Source organism: Mastomys coucha, unplaced genomic scaffold, assembly GCF_008632895.1.
Source record: "Mastomys coucha isolate ucsf_1 unplaced genomic scaffold, UCSF_Mcou_1 pScaffold20, whole genome shotgun sequence".
NCBI lineage: Eukaryota > Metazoa > Chordata > Mammalia > Rodentia > Muridae > Mastomys > Mastomys coucha.
In genome coordinates this window covers 130,303,348-130,326,096 of record NW_022196903.1, presented here as the reverse complement: position 1 = coordinate 130,326,096, position 22,749 = coordinate 130,303,348, and the positions used below count along the sequence as shown (strand labels likewise).

At 46.0% G+C, this 22,749-nt stretch overlaps 1 protein-coding gene and 2 non-coding genes across 9 annotated transcripts in view; 2 read left to right on the top strand and 1 right to left on the bottom strand.

The window, feature by feature from the left end:
• LOC116099715 (ubiquitin-conjugating enzyme E2 Q2-like) overlaps positions 1-22,749 on the top strand; it is a 121,121-nt gene that overhangs the window by 87,084 nt on the left and 11,288 nt on the right. Inside the window, exons 1-2 of one of the 7 annotated variants that reach the window (XM_031383681.1) lie at positions 8,848-8,960; positions 13,568-13,656. The exons of 5 other annotated variants lie outside the window; for them this stretch is intronic. The gene's annotated coding sequence lies outside the window, so the exon portion shown is untranslated. Of the gene's footprint in view, positions 1-8,847; positions 8,961-13,350; positions 13,407-13,567; positions 13,657-22,749 lie in introns of those variants that run through there. One more of the 7 variants, XM_031383682.1, reaches the window with a different exon arrangement.
• LOC116100052 lies at positions 14,328-14,469 on the bottom strand. Its single transcript, XR_004122420.1, has one exon. It is a non-coding gene; the product is annotated as a U4 spliceosomal RNA (small nuclear RNA).
• LOC116100051 lies at positions 14,941-15,082 on the top strand. The gene has a single exon (XR_004122419.1). It is a non-coding gene; the product is annotated as a U4 spliceosomal RNA (small nuclear RNA).

Here is a 22,749-nt window from a genome sequence, read left to right as displayed (position 1 = left end):
TGGCTAAAGAAACTTAAGGTGGTGCCAGGCATTCCTGGGGGCGTTGCCCTTTGCCCTGGAATTCCTGGGAGCTCAGAGAGGCCTGCGGGTGAGATAAGAACTGGATAGCGGTGTTCCTGCTGCGATTTAACTGCTTGCTGGTCTTTTTTTATATTTCTGTACAATGGGAAAGACTGAGGGAAGTGATATCTTTTAACCAAATCTCAATCCCTCCGGTATTTTACCAATGAAGCCTGAGGAGGCGGATGCTGGGGTGAAACCCTGCTGGCTCAGAGAGGCAGGGGAAGAAGCACCCAGCTGCCCTTCCCCCTCCGCTGGCGTCCTACGGGAAACGCGCCCTCTCACCCAGTCACACACAGCCTCCTGCAAGCTGAACGCCCCTCCTTTCTACTTCCTGTGCTGTTTCTCCCTCCGCCCTCCTGACTCGCCCTTACTCCGTGTTTTACTTAATTATCTTATAGTCACTTCCTGTCATCGGGTTGTTTGATCCTCCTCTTGACCTCTGGTTGACTTCATTTAATCCTGTTTACACTATCCAAGCAGAAAGCTCCTGGATTAAGGTGTGTGCTAGGGGTGAGGCACACCACAACTAAAAAGAGGTTTTTCCAGTAAATAACACAATCTCGGGGATCACAGTGTAATCAAATATTCTGCCACAGAGTAAAATACTTTTCTTGCTAAGCTATGGGCTCCGTGGATAACTGTAATGTTCACCTTTGATATCCATCTTTATAAACCTTTCTTTTAGTCGCGGTGGCACCATATGCTGTTTGGCTCTAGGGCTGCAGTCTTTCTGCTTGTAGTAAGAATAAATTCATTTACTCTAAATTTAAATTGAGTCAAAGTCTTTAGTCGTTCCCTGTGGATTCCAACACAAGGTAATTGATTCAGCAATGGAAGAAATACTCAGTTTCATTGACAATTAATTAAATAATGGCAATTAAAATAAATTTTTAAAAAGATTTATTTACTTACTATGTATAGAGCATTCCTCCTGAATGTATGCCTGCACGCCAGCAGAGGGCCCCAGATCTCATTATAGATGGTTATGAGCTACCATGTGGTTTCTGGGAATTGAATCCGAGATCTCCCAGAGAGCAGCCAGTGATCTTAATCTCTGAGCCGTCTCTCCAGCCCCCAATTAAAATAATTTAATGCCACCATACAGCAAATCGATTAGTTAAATTTATACAACAGGATAAATACTAAGTGGCAAAAATATGGACCCGTGGCTGGAGAGATGGCTCATAGGGTTAAGAGTAGTGCCTTCTCTTGCAGAGGACCTGGGCTCTGTTCCCAGCACCCACAGGGCGACTCACAACCACCTGTAACTCCAGTTCTAGGGTGTCAACCTTTGTCACTGTAAAACACACCTGTGGTGCACACTGGTGCATCTAGGCAAAATACTTATAAACAAACAAAAGTACTGCCACCCAAGGAAACAATTAGAATTCTAGTTTCAGGATAGAATTGTAATGGTGTTGGAGAACAATTTGTAAAGATCAGGTACAGCTGGAAACACGTGGTTTGTTCAGCACAGACTGGTTCCTCAGATCCTGGCACTACTTCCTCCTCCTGCCTCCCTTCTGCTTTCAATGGACGACATCATCATGTTTACGGGTGTCCTTCCTCAACTTCCTGGGCTGCTGGGAATCTGAACCGTGATGAATCTGAACCTGGGCCCTAGACTTCCCGGAAGTTTATTTAGCATAAACTTTAATTACTGGGACAGATGGCTCCCCGCTTGGGCTTGGATACAATGTTATACAGGGTATTATAGGGTGTGACTGCCTGTGTGGCTGGCAAGAAGCCAGAAGATACAACAGGCACAGAAACTCAAGTTTATGGGGTGAAAAGGGAGAGGAGGAGGGAGAAAGACAGATGAGGCCCTGTCTCCATTCCTTGGATTCCGCTAGGGAATTATTTCATCATCAAACACTTCTGTCACCCATCTTCTTGTGGTTTCTGATGCGGGGGCCAGCATGCTGCAGTACAGCGGTGTGTGTGTTTTAGATTTTCTTACTCAAGCTGCATATTTTCTTTTGCTGGCTGCTGTGGGGTTATACCTTCTAAACCAAACATCAATAACTTAATCTTTGCTTCAGGCTTTTTTGTTTGTTTGTTTGTTTTTGTTTTTTTAGAGGATTCAGACTAAGATAGTTATGATTTTGCTATAGAGAGAAACTTACACACTTGATAAAGGAGGAATCTCTGAGAACCTTCATCGTAGCCTTTGTGTAAAGAGTGAAGAATTATAAACTCTTAGGCCTTACTGCATTGGCTTTTATAAACAGATAGCATAGCTCATGAAAACAGAAAACAAAGGCCTGGGGCCAAATATATAACAGAAAAAAGTTGAAAAAAAAAAAAAGTAAACGTTGAAATGGCAGAAGAACCCATATTGCATAATCATTTAGTAAAGCTTTACTTTCATTATTCTTGTTAGATAAAGTTTTTAAAAAAGATTTGCTTTATGGAGGTTCGTGTCTCTGTGTTACTTTGCAAGTGTGCGCAGGTGGAGGCCAAAATCCTCCTGGAGCCGGGACTTCAGGTATCTGGGAGCGGCCTTCTAGTTCGGGAGGGAAATGAACTCCCATCCCTGAAAGAGCAGCAGGCATTAGACTCTGGCAAGCCTTAGCTTACCGGAAACTCCCTGAGTGAAGGACACACAGCTGGCATAAGACTCAGGCAAGCCTTAGCTTACTGGGAATCTATGCAAAAAGCAAGAGGGATTTATTGTCCCAACATGTTAGGGTTGCCCTGCACATGGGGAGAGAGAGGGGGGGGGAGGGAGGGAAGAGGGAGAGAGGGAGAGAGAGAGAGAGAGAGAGAGAGAGAGAGAGAGAGAGAGAGAGAAAATGACGACCCCCCCTCCCCCCGCACAGACTTTATACAGTTCTCAAGGCAGCAGCCATTAGGCACATTGTGATTGGCAGAACAGTGTGACTTTTAAACTGATTGGTCTTTAGGGAATGAGGTAGGTGGCCAAGGGCCTCAATGTGTCTCTGAGCTCTGGGCCTCTCCTACCAGGTCGGTCCCTCCTCCCTGTGGTCTGATGAATGTAATTAGCACCCCCTTCCTGAGGGGAGGGTGCCTGTGTTCTTTATGACCTTTCTCTTTCAGGAGGGGAGGGGTCTGGTGGAATTTCCTAAAGTTCCTGAGCTGACCTCTTCACTGGCACTCTTGACTGCAGAGATATCTCTCTGGCCCCATTTATAGAAAACTAATAAACATAAACGTAGCATCACATAACGCCCCATATATATGAGGTCCGAGTGTGTTTGGTAGAAATATATGTGTTTTTGGGAGGGAGAAGGACATGTTTCAAGATAGTCTCGGTGTTAGGTGGCAGAGGCAGAAGGAATCACAAACTGTTGGGTTTGGTGAGTTCAAAGCCAGCTTGTGACATTACTTAGCAAGACTCTGCTTCGAAATCAAAATCAAAAGGACTAGGGATGAAGTTTAGTGCCAGAGTGATTGTCTCTCATGTGGGAGGTCCTGGGCTCCGGGTGAGTGGGGAGATGGAGTGATTTCTGTCCCTCCCTCCCTCCCCTCCTCCCTCTTCACAGTGTCTCTAGTAGCCCAGGCTGGTCTTCAAGTCGCTATGTACTAGAAAATGATCTTGAGTTTCTGATCCCCCTTTTCTCTACTTCCCTAGTGCTGGGAGTCTAAGTGTGTGCCACCACGCCCAGTTTATGTGGTGCTCGGAATTGAACCCTTGTACAGGCTGGACAAGTACTCTACCAGTTGAGATATACTCACAAACCAATAGTCCTCTTTAGGGAGAGGGGAGGGAAGAGGAGAGGAGGGGCTTTGAGGATGTCATCAGTAATGCTTCACTTTTTTGTTATCTTTCCAGACATGGGTTCTCTGTGTAGCCCTGGCTAATCCTGGAACTTGTTCAGTAGACCACAGCTGTCCTCTGTAATGCCCAAAGTTAACCTATAAGCCCTACCTGTGCAGGAACCAGGTCACTTCCTTGAATGCTGGGAATTGTAGTTCTTAGGAAATAACAACGCCTCTTGGGAAAGTACGGTGGCCTGTTGGTTTGTCCATATAAGACCCTGCAACATGAGGCTCAAGGCCATTCTCAGGTGGGAGAATCCGAGTAACGGCCCTGACCAAGGTCCATCTATTGGTCAGTATTTAATATTAAATAATAAAGCTTGCTTCAAATTTGGCTCAAGATGCTGGAGTTGTTTTTTTGTTTGTTTGTTTGTTTGTTTTTGTTTGTTTTGGTTTTTTGAGACAGAGTTTCTCTGTATAGCCCTGGCTGTGCTGGAACTCACTCTGTAGACCAGGCTGGCCTCAAACTCAGAAATCCACCTGCCTCTGCCTTCCTTTTTTTTTTAAAATAATTTTTTTAAAGATTTATTTTATGTGTATGAGTACACTGTACCTGTACAGATGGCCGTGAGCTATCATGTGTGTGGCTGCTGGGAATTGAACCCAGGACCTCTCCAGCCCCATTGACTCCGGCCCACCCCTCCCCCCACACCCCGCAATTCATGTAGCTATCTTCAGACACACCAGAGGAGGGCATCAGATATCATTACAGATGGTTGTGAGCCACCATGTGGTTGCTGGGATTTGAACTCAGGACCTCTGGAAGAGCAGTCAGTGCTCTTAACTGCTGAGCCATCTCTCCAGCCCCCTGGAGTTGGTTTTTGTGGTGAATCTCAAGGATCAACACCTCTAACTCAGAGACCCATGTGCCTCTGCCTCTGAGTGCTGGATTAAAGGAGTGTGCCACCACTGCCTGGGTAAGGCATTACTTCTTTTACCTCAGCTGCATAGTGGAGCTGTTCCATATAGTGCAGAGATCAATCTGTGTCAGCTACATTTTTTATTTTGTGTGAGTGAGTTGGATAAGTGTATAGCCAAAGAGAAAGGATAAGTAGTGTTAGATAGATGGACAGTAAACCAGCATCAAATCATGTGCCCGAAAGATCCAGGAGAAACGAACTGGGAAAACCCTGTTAAGGAAGCCTGCTGGAGTTCTTGACAGTGACAGGTTTAGCAGAGTGTTTCCCTCATGGGGCTTCCAAGCAAAAGAATAAATAATTGCAGGAAGGTGACATCGTCAAATAAGGTGCTCACAGCATCCAAAAGAAACTTGGGGAGGTTGAGGCATCAGCTTGAGTTCCAGGTTGAGCTTTCTCTCTGTGAGCAAACGTCCCCCCAAGCCCTGGCCATCTTCATATAATGGGACAAAGAACAATGGAAATGTTCATCTTCCAGCTGTTTGCAGGGGTACTGTGTTTTCACTCTGGGGCTCTTTTCCTGCTCTCTGCCTCCATGTTGCAGAGTTAGTGGAACCAGCTCATCCCCTGACAAGGACACTTTGAGACAAAATAGACTCTGAAAACCCTTCTTCAAGAGTCGGGCTCACAGTGAGCTTGAACTCATGCATAACAATTTTCCATGAAGTATCTGACAGGTTCAGAAGTTGGGGAAGGGACTTATTGACTTCTCTCCCTCTCCAGACTCCAGGCCCTCTCGTCTTGCTTGGGTCGGGTCTTGGGTGGAAGGCAGAGACTGGTCTACAATGCATTAGTGAGCTTGTTTGCTCAATGGATTCTGATTGGATCCAGCTAGTAGGGAGCATCCAAGGGACATGGAGCGAGGGTGGGGTTAGACTGGAGGAGAATAAAGCTGGGACAACATTCTTAAGTTTCTATTTTGCTTAGTTTTGAACTATTTCCTTGGTCTACATAATCATGCACAAAATAGCCCAGATGCACATGGTGGTTGGCCTGGAATGTGGCGCATGGATGTGGTGCTTGGCTTGGCAGAAGAGAGCAGGAAGGAGAGAGCAGCAGACACAGGAGAGAAAGAAGACAGAGCCTTCCCAAGAGGAAGAAGGAAGGGATTGCCAAACCTTGTCTCCTCTCACCCTCGTTTTGTTTCTCTGAAAACTAAACATTTATATTTTAATGGGTTTGTGTGTGTGTGTGTGCAGGGGGTGGGGGGTCCAGATGAAGGATCAGATCCTTTAGAACTGGAATTACAGGCATTTGTGAACCTCTGGTGCTGGGATTTGAACTCAGGTTCTACGCAAGAGCAGTACTTGCCCTAGACTGATGAGCCATCTCTCCAGTTCTGTTACTTGTCTCTTTTCTTTTTTTATTTTGAGATAGGGTTTCATGTAGCCCAGGTTAGCCTCAAACCTGATATATATCCCGAGGATGACCTTGAACATCTAATCCTCCAGCCTCCACTTACAGGAGTATGTCATTTTCGTCAGTTTATGTGGTTCTGGAGCTCAAACTAGAGCTTTGTACATGCTAAACAAGCACTCGGCCGAACAGAGTGTATCTCCAAGCGCCTCTCCCTGCATCCCCTGCATCCCCTGCATCTCCTGCCCCTTTCCACACCCCACAACTGTTTTTTAAGGAGTTAGCATCCAAAGGGCTAAGGAGTGGAGTCGTCCCAACCCTCTCATGGGTACAAAGGGCTAGAGTGAAACTTCAAAGACAAAACTAGAAGAACAGGTCAAACTGGGCTGCCAGTCTAGTCGGGCAAGCTTAAGAACTGCAGCTGAAGTCTGGTATTCATAAAGAAGTAGGTTGGGCCAGAGTGAGCAGCAGCTGTAGTGAGCTTAGTAGGTGGGAGGGAGTCAAGAACAGAGATGCAGCCGGGGTTGTTTTATTTCATCTTCTCCTGGACTCTTGAAGCCATTAGCCAGTTGTTCTCAACCGTGGGTGGTGACACCTCTGGGGACTGAATGACTCTTTCACGGGGGTCACGTATCAGATATCCGGCATATCAGATTTTTACATTATGATTCATAACAGTAGCAAAATTACAGTTATGAAGTAGCAACAAAATAATTTTGTGGCTGGGTCACCACAGCATGTTGAACTATATTACAGGGTCACTATTGGGGTGACCTTCCTCAAATTGTATGAAGGTGTGTCCTTGTATTTTCAATTATTAGTTGTGTCCTGGAAGAGAGCTAAGTGCCCTCAGGTTTTGGTACTGTCACTTCTTTCACCCATTGCAGGGGTTTCTATTGTGTCTTTGCCTGCCTAAGGGCAACCTGAGAGAGGTATCAGGCGTTGATCGCCTCACCGCTGATTGGTTACAATAAAGTTCTGAAAGCAAATAGCTGGGCAGAAGGTAGGAAAGCAGAATTTCCAGATAGAGAATGTCACCAGGAAAGGGGAGCTGAAGCTAAAGATTAGGAAGCTGACCAAGAAGGGAGCGGGGAGGTATAGAGCAAGCCACCAGGCAAGTGGCAGGCTAGAATAGTCCGGTTAAGTTTCAATGGTAGCTGGGAGACTGCCCCAGTAAAGGGCCTAAGCTTTAAACTATATAAAAGTCTCTCTGTTGTTATTCACACCGCTGGTGGTCCGAGAAAGTCCGGCAGTCAGTGCAGCATTAGGAAGGTTGAGAAGTCGGCAACCACACTTTCAATCTTGAAATTCACTTTCCCCTAAAATCATTCGCTGTGATTAAGACAAAAACAAAACAAACTGGAGTGAATTGTGACGACGTTTCTTTGTCAACCCACCCATCTCCCAACCCACTTTTGTCCTGTAGCCATTTTTTTCTGCCATGCAAATATCATGTTCAGAGCTCTCCCATCTGGAAGAACAGCTCAACTCTTCCTTTTGCTCAGTGAGGCGTCTTTAAATTTGTTCCCTCTGTCTTTGTGACTCCACACTCTCCCCGGCGCCCTATCCTTGTCGTCTTAAGGATGCAGTTTCTCACGGAGGCCCTATTCCGGTCAGAGGATTTATTTGTTGAAGGAGAGTTTCTGTGTGTCGAGGGTGTTTCCTGCCTAGCTGGCTTCAACCACTAGCCACCACCATTAACACTGCTGCAGTTGTGACAACCAAATGTTTTTCTAGACACTCCAAAATCTTTTCAGGGTTAAAATTGTCCTGATTAACCACAACTTGGGGTAGGGGTCGAGTGTGATTCTACAGCTTTTCTTTTATCTCTTTCTTCCTCTTCCTCACTCTCTTTCTTCCCTCCACCTCCATGCATGCTCATGGGTGTACTACAACCTGCACTTGACTGCGCATGAGTGTGCGCATGTGTGCGCATGCGTGAGTGTGTGTGTGTGTGTGTGTGTGTGTGTGTATGTGTGTGTAGGTCGGACAACCTTGGATGTAGGTCCTCGCTTTTTTATCTTGTTTGAGATAGGATCCATTGTTTTGTATGCCAAGCTAGCTGACTACAAAGCTTCCAGAAATTTGCTTCGTCTCTGCCTCTCCTTTCTTAGAAAGATGGACACTATTGCTTTACCTGGGCTCTGGTCCTACATTTATCTGCTGAGCCATTTCTACAGCCCATTTGTTTTCCAGCTGTTGAATTTTTTTTTTCTTCACAGGGTGATGTTTCCACTATGATCAGCCCCATAAACACGGTCTCCACTCAGCCCTCAGTGACTCTGTGGAGGTGGCGAGCTGCCTACAGGAACACATGGTGCCTTATTCAGCTGTAGTCTACTGTATTACTTGTCTCCAGGTTAGACTGAGGGATCAGGCCGTCACACTGTCATGGCTTGGTGTTCCCATTTTATGTGCTGTCCTCTGTTCTAAAGCTGGCCTGTAATACTGACAACATCTATGCACATTTTTAAAACTTCACAATTTTGAATTTTGAATATCACTAAAACAGTTTAAAAAGGACATTAAAGGGTTAGTAAGATGGCTCAGCCAGGCAAGGTGCTTGCTGCCAACCTTGCCAACCTGAGTTTGATTCCAGGATCCCACATGGGTGGAAGGAGAGAACTGATTCCTGCAGGTTATCCTCTGACCTCCACCAATGCGCGCGCGCGCGCATGCGTATGTGCGTGCGTGCGTGCGTGCGCAATCGCGTGCGCTCTCGGTGTACAGGCTGCAAGTGGAACTCTAGAGGCCAACGTCCCGTGCTGTTTCTTGGGTGCTGCCAACACTTGGTGCTGCCAGATGTTGAGACAGGGTCCCTCACTGTCTGGAGCTTACCAGGTGGGCTAGGCGCGGGCTGGCCAGTGGGTCCCCAGATCTGCCCATTCCTGCCTCACTATCGCTGGCCGCACAAGCAAGCACTGCCACCCTCAGCTCTTGGATGAGGGTTCCGAGTCTAACTCAGGCAGGTCCTCATGCTTGCGGGCCAAGCTCTCTTCTGACTGAGTTACGCCCCAGTTCCCAAAACATGATGCCTTATCTGTGATCTGTGAACAGTTGTTTCTAGTTATTCAACCTTCATTCAGTTGGTCTTTTTACCCTGGTTATCATGGCGGCCAGGCTGCTTTAAATTCACCATGTCGCCGAGGCTGGAATTGAGCTCCTGATACTCCTGCCTCCACCTCCCAGTTGCTGGGATCTCAAGTGTTTGCCTACACATTTTGTTTGCTTCAATGTGAGAATGCAGTTTATAGATTATCTGTACATATCTACAGTGGGAGATTTTTATAGCTTTATACCATAGACATGTAATGCTACTGTATTTGTAGAGTAGGTGTCGTTTGCGTTTGATGATATCATCAGGCACCATGAGGCACAGGTACTCTTTAAAACGCACAGAACTATAATATAGCTACTCGACAGTAAGCTCTGCACTTAGTCACTTAGGACCACTGTGACTTAAAAGTTATTCTGGTGGCTGGAAAGACAGCTCAGTGGTTAGGGGGACTTGTTGCTCTTCCAGAGGACCCAGATTCTGTTCCCAGCCCAAGCCCAGCAACTCAACAGGCTTCTGAACATCAACTCCACCAGCTCCAGGGTCTTCAGTCTCTGCAGGCGCCTGTGCTCACATACACCTCACAGACACAGATGCATAATAGAATTGAAAGATAATAAAACAAACGAAATCTCTCAGAGTTACTCTGTTTAGGAAGCTTGTTATCTATCAACGATAACTGTGAAAAATGTTTTCGTACATTGGCTGTCTAAGTGGCGGATGGCTTGCCAATGCTGCCATCTCCTGGATGGCATTGTGCACTGCACCATGCATGGAAGAATCAAGTTCCTAATGTATGCGATGAGAAATTTCACTCTATTTTGGAAAGGCATGGGCACTCTTATTCCTATTTCCCCTCAGTAAATTCGTGGCTATTTGTCACCGTTCCAGCCACCTGCTGGAGTAAGGATTCTGTGCTACCATCGTAGTGTAAACTGGCTGGACTGTCTTCATGTCACCCTTCGCGACTTGTGTTCCCCTTCTTTGCCCTGCTTAGGAGTGTAGGCTAGCCTATAGGAGGCACATCTATAGGCTTCCATGTCCTTAGCTTCCAGGTAAATCAGGGCAGTGGAAAGCATTAAGACAACATCAAAGGGAGAGGAGGGATCCGACGTGGCGTGCGAATCTCCTCCCTTAGTGCCACTCCTGAGGATGTCCATCCTCTGTCCATCCAATGAAGGTCATGTCTTCCATCTAAGGCCTTTACTAAAACAATATGTTCTCTAGAAAAGTGGTAATTACTTCCTCCTTATGTCATTAAGAGCCAGAGCCAAATGGGATGACAGCCCCATTGGAATGAGAAATGCCCCAGACACTCTTGCATCTGAACGTGTGCTCCTCTCTAGCTGCTGGTGTTGCTGGAGAAGGTTATGGAACCTTTATGATTTGGATCTTGCTGGAGGAGGTATGCCTCTGGAGGTGGGGTGGGCTTTGAGGGTTTATAGTCTCTCTACGTCCTGCTCTGTCTCCCAGTTTCCTGTGTGTGGATGTGAATCTCTGTTTCTGGCAACTTCTGTCATGCCTTCCTTGCCAGACTTTATGCCCCTGGAACCCGAAGCTGAAATTACTCCTTCTTCCTTAAATTGCTTTGGGCTCTGAGATTTTTTATTTTTATTTTTTTTTATCACAACAGCAGAAAAGTAACTGATACAAGTCCCTGATGACGAAGACAGCTAGAGTGTGGCTCCCTATGGTCACCTTTTATAATGACCTGTCAATTAAGTATCCAGTAGGCCCACTGAGACAAAGGGCCCCAAAGGAGCCCCTGAAGGGGGGAAGGATTTATTTTGGTTTGCAGATCTCGGGGATGAAGCCCATACTGTGATGAAGGTACAGATGCGGGGGGGGGGGGGGGGGGGGGGGGGGGGGGGGGGGGGGGGGGGGCTCTGCCCACAGCCATGGGAATGTGAGGCAGCTTGGTTACATCTTGGTCAAACAAGAACTCCCAAGGCCAGAATTAGGGGTGGGGGGGCTTATAGATGAAGGACTGCCCCTGGTGGCCTCCCATCTAAAAGATTTTACAACTCCTCAAAGCAGTACCCCAATCATCCAAACACAGGCTTGTGGAGGACACTGCATATAAAAATCCTCACCGTATGGACCACAGCAGTGGGCAAGATGGCCACCGTTACCTGATAGTGCTGTAGTTCGGATAGAGAGTGTTTACTAAATGCCCAGGTGTTGATGGTTTGGACCTCAGTGCGGTGCTTTGGGGAGGAGGTGGGACCTTTAAGAGAAGGGACCTAGTGGGCACAATTCCCAGGAGCTATTCTTGAGGGGGATTGTGTGGCTTTATGTTAACTCTATACAAGCCAGAGTCGTCAGAGAGGAGGAGACACTGATTGAGAAAATGCCTACACAAGATCTGGCTATAAGCAAGCCTGTGGAGAATTTTCTTAATTAGTGATTAATGGGGGAGGGCCCAGAACACTGGGCTGGTGGTTCTGGGTTCTATAAGAAAACAAGCTGAGCAAGCCAGTCAGCAGCACCCCTCCATGGCCTTTATGTCAGCTCCAGGTTCCTGCCCTGTTTGAGTTCTGGACCTTACTCACTGTTTTTGATTAGGAAAAAAAAAGATTTATTTATTTATTTTCTGTATATGAGTACACTGTAGCTGTCTTCAGACACACCAGAAGAGGGCGTCAGATCCGATTCCAGATGGTTGTGAGCCGCCATGTGGTCGCTGGGGCTGGGGTTGAACTCAGAACCTCTGGAAGAGTAGCTAGCTCTTAACCACTGAGACATTTCTCAAGCCCCCACACCTCTTTCTTTTTAAAGTCCTCTTTCTTTGCTTATGACCGTGTGACTGAAGAGGATTTTGTGGTACTTGCACATCTCATTTTCTTTATTGTTACTGTAATTGTTACATTATTAACAATGATTTAGTGAACTCGGGTGTGTGTTCTGACAAACTGGTTTCATTTCTTTTGGAAATAGCAGTGGGATTGCTGGTCATATGGTCATCTATTTTTATTTCCTGAGAGCCCCACATTGCTTTCTGTGATAGGTATGAACACTCTTTCCCGCAGTGTTTGAGAATTTGACTCTGCACCCTTGCCAGCACTTCCTGTAATCATTTCAACAATAGTTGTCCCTACTGGGGTTATGACGGGGACACGGGCTGTATTTGCTAGAAATGCTGACCTTGCCCTGGGTAGATGTCTAATGGGTAACTAAAAGCAAGATAAAACTTTGTACCTCTGCCTTTGTTTTGTATTTGCTTCGTCTGCTTTAAACTTTGGAACAAATTCCTGCCCAACTCTACGTGTTAATCATTTAGGTAGTGTTTGTCCTATAATCCTCAGCTTCAAGGTTCAACACACAGAGATAAATAGCTAAGGGGTTTTTAAAAAGATTTTTCTGGAATGTCCCAGAATGCCCTGCTCCAGAATTCCTAAAGGGACATTCCTAGAAGTCTCCATTCGTGGCCCCGCACCTTCTAGGAACAGGACTTTTGCAGGCAGCTCATCCCACGGGGATACTGTCCACTTAAGCTGGAACCATTTTCTGGTGGGAACGGAGTTGTGTCTCCCTCCCAGGATGGCACGTCAGATGGAAAGACAACATGCAAGGCGAGTGGAGGTTGCACCCTTAGTGCCAGCAACTTCCTCAGCACCAAAAGGAGGTTGACCGGATGCGAGCCGCAGGCAGCTACTGCTCACGCTGTCAAGGCTGAGCGTGCAAGCTTCCTGGGCCCTTGCCTTTGTTCTCTTTTCTCTGAACAACCCCAGGCCACTCCTGCTGCCCAAGAGACAACCCTTGGACCTGTTTCCTCTCATGGTGACACTGACTTTCTTGTCTGTTTTTGAGGTGTGTCCTCACACATCTCCTGACCTCAAACTCATTTGTCAAGCTGAGGATGACTCTAAACTTCTGACACCCCTGCCTCCACCCCCACACCCCGACACTGCTGGGCTCTGAGGGCATGTACCACCTGCTCTATAAATAGAGCGCTGACAATGGAACCCCAGGCCCGTGCCTGCTAAGCAAGCACTGTGCCAACTGAACTACATCCCCAGTGGAGGGAGCAAGAGTTAGATTCCTGATAGGCAGATAGATAAAAAGAGGGGCCACAAATAGATTAAAAAAAAAAAGCTGTTTTTTTTTTTCCAGTTCCTTCTCATACTCCTGACTCGACTCGAGACAAAGATCTAAACATCTGGTGGGCCTTTCCTCCTACCACAAGAGTTCCCCTGCCACAGAGTTTGGAGACTCCAGGGTGGAATTCTGTGGTATGGAGCGTCAAATGCATGCATTTTAAAGGCTTGGTTCCTGGGGGGAGTACTGGAAGCTGGAGGAACCTTTAAGAGAAAGCTCATTAGGTCACTGGGGGGGCGTGCTCTAGAAGACGACTGTGGGGAGCAGTCACTTCTCTTCCTCTTACCCTTCTTAGCTCACAAGAAGAGGCGCTTCCTCTGCCATGCATTTCTAGCATGGACACCTTGCCTCGGTGAATGAAAATGAGGACATGCCCGCTTCAAGGTACGGCTGAGGAGGAGAGGGTTAGTGTAGGTATGAGGGAGATCAGCCAGAGGCATCTTCAAGAGTCCAGACTGAAGCAGGCCATGAGAGGAGAGAGAGAAGGGAAAGCGAGAGGGGAAGCAGAGAGAGCGAAAGTGAATCCAGGGAGGAGCCCAGGGCCAAGAGAGCGCAGGGCATTGTCTTAGTCAGGGTTTCCATTCCTGCACAACATCAGGACCAAGAAGCAAGTTGGGGAGGAAAGGGTTTATTTGGCTTACTTCCACATGGCTGTTGATCACCAGAGGAAGTCATGACTGGAACTCAAGCAGGTCAGGAAGCAGGAGCTGATGCAGAGGCCATAGAGTGATGTTTCTTACTGGCTTGCTTCTCCTGGCTTGCTCAGCCTGCTCTCTTATAGAACCCAAGACCTCCAGCCCAGGGATGGCACCACCCACAAGGGGCCCTACCCCCTTGATCACTAATTGAGAAAATGCCCCACAGCTGGATCTCATGGAGACACTTCCCCAACTGAAACTCCCTTCTCTGTGATAACTCCAGCCTGTGTCAAGTTGACACACAAAACTAGCCAGTACAGGCATCAAGGGAGGTTGATGGAATGAGAAGCAGGAAGGGAAGCAAAGCCCCTGGGCTGGAGAGATTTACCATAGGGGGCAGAGCCACAGGGAGCTCACAGGAATGAGCCTTGTTCAGACTTTCTTTGGGACCCGACAGGTGGAGGCCTTAAATAATAGAGCACTCAATTCTGTTTTCAATTAGCAGCAGTTGAGCCTAGGATAAACCTCACTGGCTACGATACTGCCACTGCACAAAGCTGAGCACTCAATTCTGGACTGACCGTGTAAAACTATGATTCAAAAATAAACTTTCTTTTCTGAATTTTAATTTATTTTAAAAACATAAAATGTTTGGGATGGCCTGGGATGCTTAAGACCCTCCCTCAAAAAAAAAAAATTCCTCCAAAAGAAAGTTACTGTCTGTACACTAAAGAAACTAACAATAAGAAAGAAAAGGGAAAGCTGGAGAGATGGCTCAGTGCTTTAGAACACTAGCTGTTCTTGCAGATGACTTAAGTTCAATTCCCAGTACCTACATGGTACCTCACAACTGCCTAGGACTCCAGTCTCAGGGGATTTGATGCCTTCTTTTGGCACATATATTCACACAGGCTCACATACACGCACATAAATAAAAATAAATAAATGTTTTTAAAATAAATTAAAATTCAGAAAAGAAAGTTTATTTTTGAATCATAGTTTTACATGGTCAGTCCAGAATTGAGTGCTCAGCTTTGTGCAGTGGCAGTATCGTAGCCAGTGAGGTTTATCCTAGGCTCAACTGCTGCTAATTGAAAACAGAATTGAGTGCTCTATTATTTAAGGCCTCCACCTGTCGGGTCCCAAAGAAAGTCTGAACAAGGCTCATTCCTGTGAGCTCCCTGTGGCTCTGCCCCCTATGGTAAATCTCTCCAGCCCAGGGGCTTTGCTTCCCTTCCTGCTTCTCATTCCATCAACCTCCCTTGATGCCTGTACTGGCTAGTTTTGTGTGTCAACTTGACACAGGCTGGAGTTATCACAGAGAAGGGAGTTTCAGTTGGGGAAGTGTCTCCATGAGATCCAGCTGTGGGGCATTTTCTCAATTAGTGATCAAGGGGGTAGGGCCCCTTGTGGGTGGTGCCATCCCTGGGCTGGAGATCTTGGGCTCTATAAGAGAGCAGGCTGAGCAAGCCAGGAGAAGCAAGCCAGTAAGAAACATGACTCACTATGTAGCCACAGATGGCAAGCGCTTGATTCTCACACAACATCTTTCAAGTCTTGGTATTAAAGGCCTGTGCTACCATACCATATTTCATTATGTTTTCATGCCTATATATCATATACATCTTGCTCATATTCATATACACACACACATATATATATTTAAATTTAAATCTAGATCCAATGTGTGATAGACTAAACCTTTTACTTTTATAAGTTATTTGCTTCAGGCATTTTTCTATAGAAATGGAAAGCTGCCTGATACAAAAACCTATTGGTGAGTGCTTTCAAACTAGGTGTCAATAATGTCTAAAATAAATAGCTCTTCTCTAGACAGTCCAGGAATGCTGTGTTCTTCCACTGTGTAAGAAAGGAGAGGCTGTGTCACGCTTGATCTGTGAAGCAGTGTGTGTAACACTCACCCTTTTCTAACCGGTATCTTCCAGTTCTCTAACGTTCTGAGGTCATACTCCATTCTCAGGTGATTTTATTGCCTGTTGGCCTAGCGATTTCAAAGCCAAAAGCAAACCTGCTCCCTCAAATGTGCCTGCTGGCCGTCTCTCATGCTTTTAGCTGGTGTTCATGGTGAGGATAGGAGCAGCCGCTGCTGAAGGGATGGACTCAGGGAAAGACTTGTGCCCGCTGGCTGTGACCTTAGACATGAGTTTTCTGACTTGAGAAAAATCACACTCCCTTCCACAACTTCTGGCATTTTGTGGGGAGAAAGGAAGGGAATGCTGGGCTGTGCTTAGGATTCCTTGGGCTCAGGTAGACTTTAGGGACGAGTTTGTGACCTTCGCTCACTTCATTTGGCTTCAGTGTCCTGGCTAGTTTTATGGCTGCTTCATACAAGCTAGGGTCCTTAGAGAACATGGCTCCATAAGGTCAGGCTATAGGCGTGCCTGTAAGGCATTTTCTAAATTAGTCATTGAAGAGCACCAGTTCCTGCTTCCAGGTTCCTGCCTTGCTTTGAGTTTCTGTCCTGACTTCCTTTGATGATGAACAGTGATGTGAAAGCATAAGCCACATAAACCTTTTCCGCCTCAACTCTTGGGTCATGGTGTTTTACAGCAATAGTAGTCCTCACGGAGACAAGCTGGTACCGGGATGGTGGGTTTTGCTTTGACAGAACTGATCACATATTTTGGGGAGGATTGTGGAAGAACTTTGGGCTAGAAAAGCTATTGAGTGTTAAGAGCTCAGAGAGCTGTTCTGTAGGAGCTTTCAAGATAAGAATTCGGAGAGCCATGCAGAAGACGGAGGCCTCCCTTGTAACCCTTCAGAGACTCTACCAGGGCCCTTGCGGGAAGAGTCTGTGGTATTTGGCCAGCTGGAACTGAAGAACCAGCTGTGATTAATAAGAGACCAGATCCACTAAAGTAAGATGTTTCCTTTGCTGGGACAATGGGCGCTGGCCAGCTAGGACTGAAGAATCAGCTGTGGTTAAGAAGAGACCAGCATCATTGAGGTGAAACCTTCTGCGAAACATCCCTTCAGGGCCAGCACACAGAAGCTGCGATCCAGAGGGGCCAAGGGTGTGCTGCCTGTGATAGCAGCTGCACTTGGTAGTTTAAGTCGCCCAGGTGGTACTGGTTTTGAAGGTAGGAAGGGGTCATGGAGAGCAGCTGAGGTTTGCCACTGGGAGAGGCCATAAAGGAAGGCACGGCCAGGAAGCAATAGAAGCCCGGAGGTTCAGGATGTCCTGCAGAGAAGCTGAGGCTTGGCATCTCGAAGAGAGCCCGTGAGAGGCTACTGGTGGAAGTGTAGCTCAGTTTTAGTGGAAGATTCCAGCATTTTGGCGATTCCAGAACCACTCATGGGATGACCGCCAAGGACAGTGGTAGCTGCCACTAGAAGACAAGCTGTGTGTTGCAGAGAGTAGAGCCAGAGAAGGGTCCCAAGCCCCTAGGGAGAGCCCAGATTGTGAGTAACTCCCAGATATTAGACACTGAGTTACTTATACTTGTTGGAGTTTTGATTTTGCTTTGTTCATATTGTGACTGTGCCCTGGTTTTTTCCTCTCTTGAAGTATGAAAGCACTTAATTTAATTTTGATTTTTACAAGAGCCCACAGTTGAGAGACTTTAAACTTATTATTATTTTTTTAATATTACAGAGAATTTGGATTTTAAAAGAGACTGGTTATTTTTTTAAAGAGACAATCTTTAAAGTGGTGACTTTGTAAGGCTGTAGGACTTCCCATGTTTGTAAAATGGTTTTGTCTTAGAGTTTCTACTGCTATGAAGAGATTCCGTGACCACAGCAACTCATGAAAGAAAACTTTTAATTAGGGCTGCCTCACAGATTCAGAGGTTTAGTCCATTATTGTCACGGTGGGAAGCATCCTGGTACCCAGGCAGACACGGTGCTAGAGAAGGAGCTGAGAGTTCTACACTGGGGTCTGTAGGCAGCAGGAAGAAAGAGGGTGATACCGGGCCTGGCTTGAACATATGAAATCTCAAAGCACACCCTCAGTGACACACTTCTCCAACAAGGCCACAGCCACTTCCTAAGAGCCTATGGGAGCCCTTTTCATTCCAACCACCATGGTTTTATATTGTGATGTCTTTACTAGTGTGTTTAAGAAAAAAGGTTGTGGCTTAAGAGTGATGCGTTTGTGTATCAAATTGACAAGAGGTCAATTTTTCCAGCTGTCCTGGTTAGTTTATGTCAGCTGGAAACTAGAGTCATCAGAGAGGAGGGAGCATTAATTGAAAACGTGCCTCCACAGGCTCAGGCTGAGGGCAGGCCTGGAAAGCAATTTCTTAATTAGTGATTGATGTGGGAGGGCTCAGCTATTGTGGGTGGGACGTCCCCTGGGCTGGTGCACCTGGGTTCTATAAGAACGGCTGAGCAAGCCATGGAGAGCAAGCCAGTAAGCAGTGAACAACCCCCCGCCCTGCTCTCTGCATCAGTTCCTGTTTCCAGGTTCCTGTCCTTACATGAGTTCCTGACTCCACTGCTTTTGATGATGAACTGTCATGTCGCTCTCATGTGAATGACATAAACCCTTTCCTTCCCAAGTTGCTTTTGACCTGGTGTTTCCTCACAGCAACTGTAACCCTAAGGCAGTCAGCTTTGTCATGGTCAAAAGCTGGGATGAGCTTGATGCTCTCTGATGTGTTAGAACGGCGGGTCACGTCAGAACATACTACACTAGGCCCAAGCGTTCCACGGGTAAGAGGTTTAATTGAGAGGGAGAGAGGGGGGGCAGTAGCACAGAAAGAGAGGAGGGGAAGAGAGAGAGATGGAGGAATGTTCCCCGTATATATATGGGTTGTGACGTAGTAGCCACAGGTAAAGGTGGGAGGTGAGCCCAATGGATTCTGGGAATGTGGTGGCTGTTGCCCTGGCAACAGGTCTGTGGGCCCGCCCATGCATCCCTACAGGCTTTGGATGTCCTGACGCTAACAGTCTCCAGAGCGTATTTGTAATGTATAACCATTGAAATTGTCTAGTATTTTTGCCAATGAAGACAGGAGAGGTGTGAACTGAGGTAAAAACCTGCTAGCTCAGCCAGGTAATTTTCTTTTCTTATTTAAAAAAGATTTACTTATTTATTTTTATGTATATGAATACACTGTAACTGTCTTCAGACACATGACACACCAGAAGAGGGCATCAGATCCTATTACAGATGGTTGTGAATCACCATGTGGTTGCAGGGAATTGAACTCAGGACCTCTGGAAGAGCAGTCAGTGCTCTTAATCCCTGAGCCATCTCTCCAGCCCAATTTTATTTTCTTAATTTATATCTTTGTAAAGATATATACAAAATATCTTTACAATCCTGATCCTACAACAAAACTACCAGCTCTTTAGAAATCTTTTTACCTGTGACATTTTTTGTTTGTTTCTAAATTCTTTATTCTATAATATTTATAGTATAATTTAAAATTTTTATGCCAGCATCATATACTATTTATTTTTTTGTTTCTTTTAAACATTTTTTTAATTATTTACATTTCAAATGTTATCCTCTTTCCCGGTTTCCCTCTGCAAACTTCCTATCCCATTCCCCCTTACCCTGCTTCTATGAGTGAGCTTCCCCACCCACCTACCCACTCCCACCTCACCACACTAGCATTGCCCTACACTGGGGCATCGAACCTTCACAGGTCCAAAGGCCTCCCCTTCCATTGATGCCTGATAAGGCCCCTTCAGCTCCTTCAGTCCTTCCCCTAATTCCTCCATTGGGGTCCCTGTGCTTAGTCTGATGGTTGGTTGTGAGCATCTGTATTGATCTGTATTGATCAGGATCTGGCAGAGCCTCTTAGGAAACAGCTATACCAGGCTCCCGTCAGCAAGTGCTTCTTGGCATCAGCAATAGTGTCTGGGTTTGGTGTCTGCAGATGGGATGGATGTCCAGGTGGGCAGTCACTGGATGGCCCTTCCTTCAGTCTCTACTCCACTCTTTGTCCCTGTATTTCCTTTAGACAGGAGCAATTCTGGGTTAAAATTTTGGAGCTGGGTAGGTGGCCCCATCCCTCAACGGGGGTGGGGCATGCCTAACCTCTGGATATGGTCTCTACAGGTTCTTCCTCCCCTTTGTGGGGTATTTCAGCTAATGTCATTCCCATAGGGTCCTGGGAGGCTCTTTCTTTCTGATGGCATGTACTCACTGATAAGTGGGTATTAGGCAAAGATTGTGGAATACCCATGATACAACTGGGTATTCCATCTGGGACTTTCTGGTTGCCACCCCCCCCCCCCAGTTCCCCATAACCCATTGCTACACACCTCTGTTCAATTTCCTGACCCTCTGTACATTTCCTCCATCCTCTCCTATACCTGATTCTTCCCCTCTTTTTTTCCTCTCCCTCTCTTCACTTCCTCCCAAGTCTCTCCCATCCCCTACTTCTCTTCATTATATTGTTCCCCCTTCTAAGTAGGACTGAAGCATCCACTCTTTGGTCTTCCTTCCTCTTGAGCTTCATGTAGTCCATGAGTGGTATTGTGGGTATTTCACGCTCTTTGCCTAATACCCACTTATCAGTGAGTACATACCATGGGTGGTTTTTTTGTGACTGAGTTACTTCACTCAGGATGATATTTTCAAGTTCCATCGATTTGTCTGAAAATTTCATGAAGACATTGTTTTTAATAGCTGAGTGGTAGTCCATTGTGTAAGTGTACCACATTTTCTGTATCCATTCCTCTGTTGAGGGACATCTGGGTTGTTTCCAGCTTCTGGCTAATATAAATATGGCTGCTATGAACATAGTGGAGCATGCATCCTTATTACATGTTGGAGCATCTTCTGGCTATATGCTCAGGAGTGGTATAGCTGGGTCCTCAGGTAGTACTATGTCCAGTTTTCTGAGGAACTGCCAGGCTGATTTCCAGAGTGATTGTACCAGCTTGCAATCCCACCAACAATGGGACTAAGGATGTTGAACAATTCTTTAGTCGCTTCTTGGCTATTCATGATTGTTGCTTCCTGTTATTTTTGTTGTTAGAGGTAGAATTATGTTTGTGTGACTATCTCCTTTTGGATTTGTTGAAAGAAGATTACTTTTTTGCTTTTTCTAGGGTGGAGTTTCCCTCCTTACGTTGGAGTTTTCCATCTATTATCCTTTGTAGGGCTGGATTTGTAGAAAGATTGTGTAAATTTATGGAAAGATTTGGTTTTGTCATGGAATATCTTGTTTTCTCCATCTATGGTAATTGATAGTTTTGATGGGTATAGTAGCCTGGGCTAGCATTTGTGTTCTCTTAGAGTCTGTATGAGACTTTCAAAGTCTCTAATGAGAAGTCTGGTGTAGTTCTGATAGGTCTGCCTTTATATGTTACTTGACCTTTTTCTCTTACTGCTTTTAATATTTGTTCTTTGCTTTGTGCATTTAGTGTTTTGCCTATCATGTGATGAGAGGAATTTCTTTTCTGGTTCAGTCTATTTGGAGTTCTCTAGGCTTCTTGTATGTTCATGGGCATCTCTTTCTTTAGGTTAGGGAATTTTTCTTCTATAATTTTGTTGAAGATATTTACTGGCCCTTTAAGTTAGGAGTCTTCATTCTCTTCTATACCTATTATCTTTAGGTTTGGTCTTCTTATTGTGTTCTGGATTTCCTGGATGTTTTTGGGTTAGGAGGTTCTTGCATTTTGTATTTTCTTTGACTGTTGTGTCAATGTTTTCTATGGTATCTTCTGCACCTGAGATTCTCTCTTCTATCTCTTATATTCTGTTGGTGATGCTTGCATCTATGATTCCTGATCTCTTTCCTAGGTTTTCTATCTTCAGGGTTGTCTCCCTTTGTGATTTCTTTATTGTTTCTATTTCCATTTTTAGAACTTGTATGGTTTTGTTCAATTCCTCACCTATTTGGTTGTACTTTCCTGTAATTCTTTAAGGGATTTTTGTGTTTCCTCTTTAAGGGCTTCTACCTGTTTACCTGTGTTCTCGTGTTTTTTTGTTTTTTTGTTTGTTTGTTTTTCGAGACAGAGTTTCTCTGTGTAACCCTGGCTGTCCTAGAACTCACTCTGTAGACCAGGCTGGCCTCGAACTCAGAAATCCGCCTGCCTCTGCCTCCCAAGTCCCGGGATTAAATGTGTGTGCCACCACCACCCGTCTCGTGTTAATTTTTTAAGGGAGTTATTTATGTCTTTCTTAAAGTCCTCTATCATTATGATGAGATGTGATTTTAAATCTGAATCTTGCTTTTCCAGTGTCTTTGGGTATCCAGGGCTTGCTGTGGTGGGAGAACTGGGTTCTGATGTTGCCAAGTAGCCTTGGTTTCTGTTGCTTATGTTCTTGCCCTTGCCTCTCACCATCTGGTTATCTCTGGTGTTAGCTGGTCTTGCTGTCTCTGACTGTGTCTTGTCCCTCCCATGAGCCTGTGTGTCAGTACTCCTGCGAGACCAGTTCTCTCTGGGGGGAATTTGGGTATGGAGAGCTGTAACACCAGGGTCAGCTCTGGAGTACAGATGGAAACAGGAAGGATTCTGTCCCAGGCTGCTCCTTGCTTTCTTCAGAAGTGGTGGTCCTACCTGTGCTCACAGGTGTGTCAGCACTCCTGTGAGACCAGCTCTCTTCCAGTGGGATCGGGGTATGGGGAGCTGTGGCATAGGGTCAGCTCCAGTGCAGATGGAGAAGCTACCTGTGTCATTCTACAGAGTTGGTCTACCTTTCTCTTAAGCTCCTCCAAGCCTAAGAAGACTCCTTTGCTCTCCTTCCTAGAACACTGTTTTACCTGTGTCCTCGCAGCTGCTTCTCGGTTGCCCCTGCAAGCCCAAAGAGAAAATCCCTAGAATCCCTATCTCTTATCTGGAGCTCCTTCCACAAAGGAGAGAGAGAGAGAGAGAGAGAGAGAGAGAGAGAGAGAGAGAGAGAGAGAGAGAG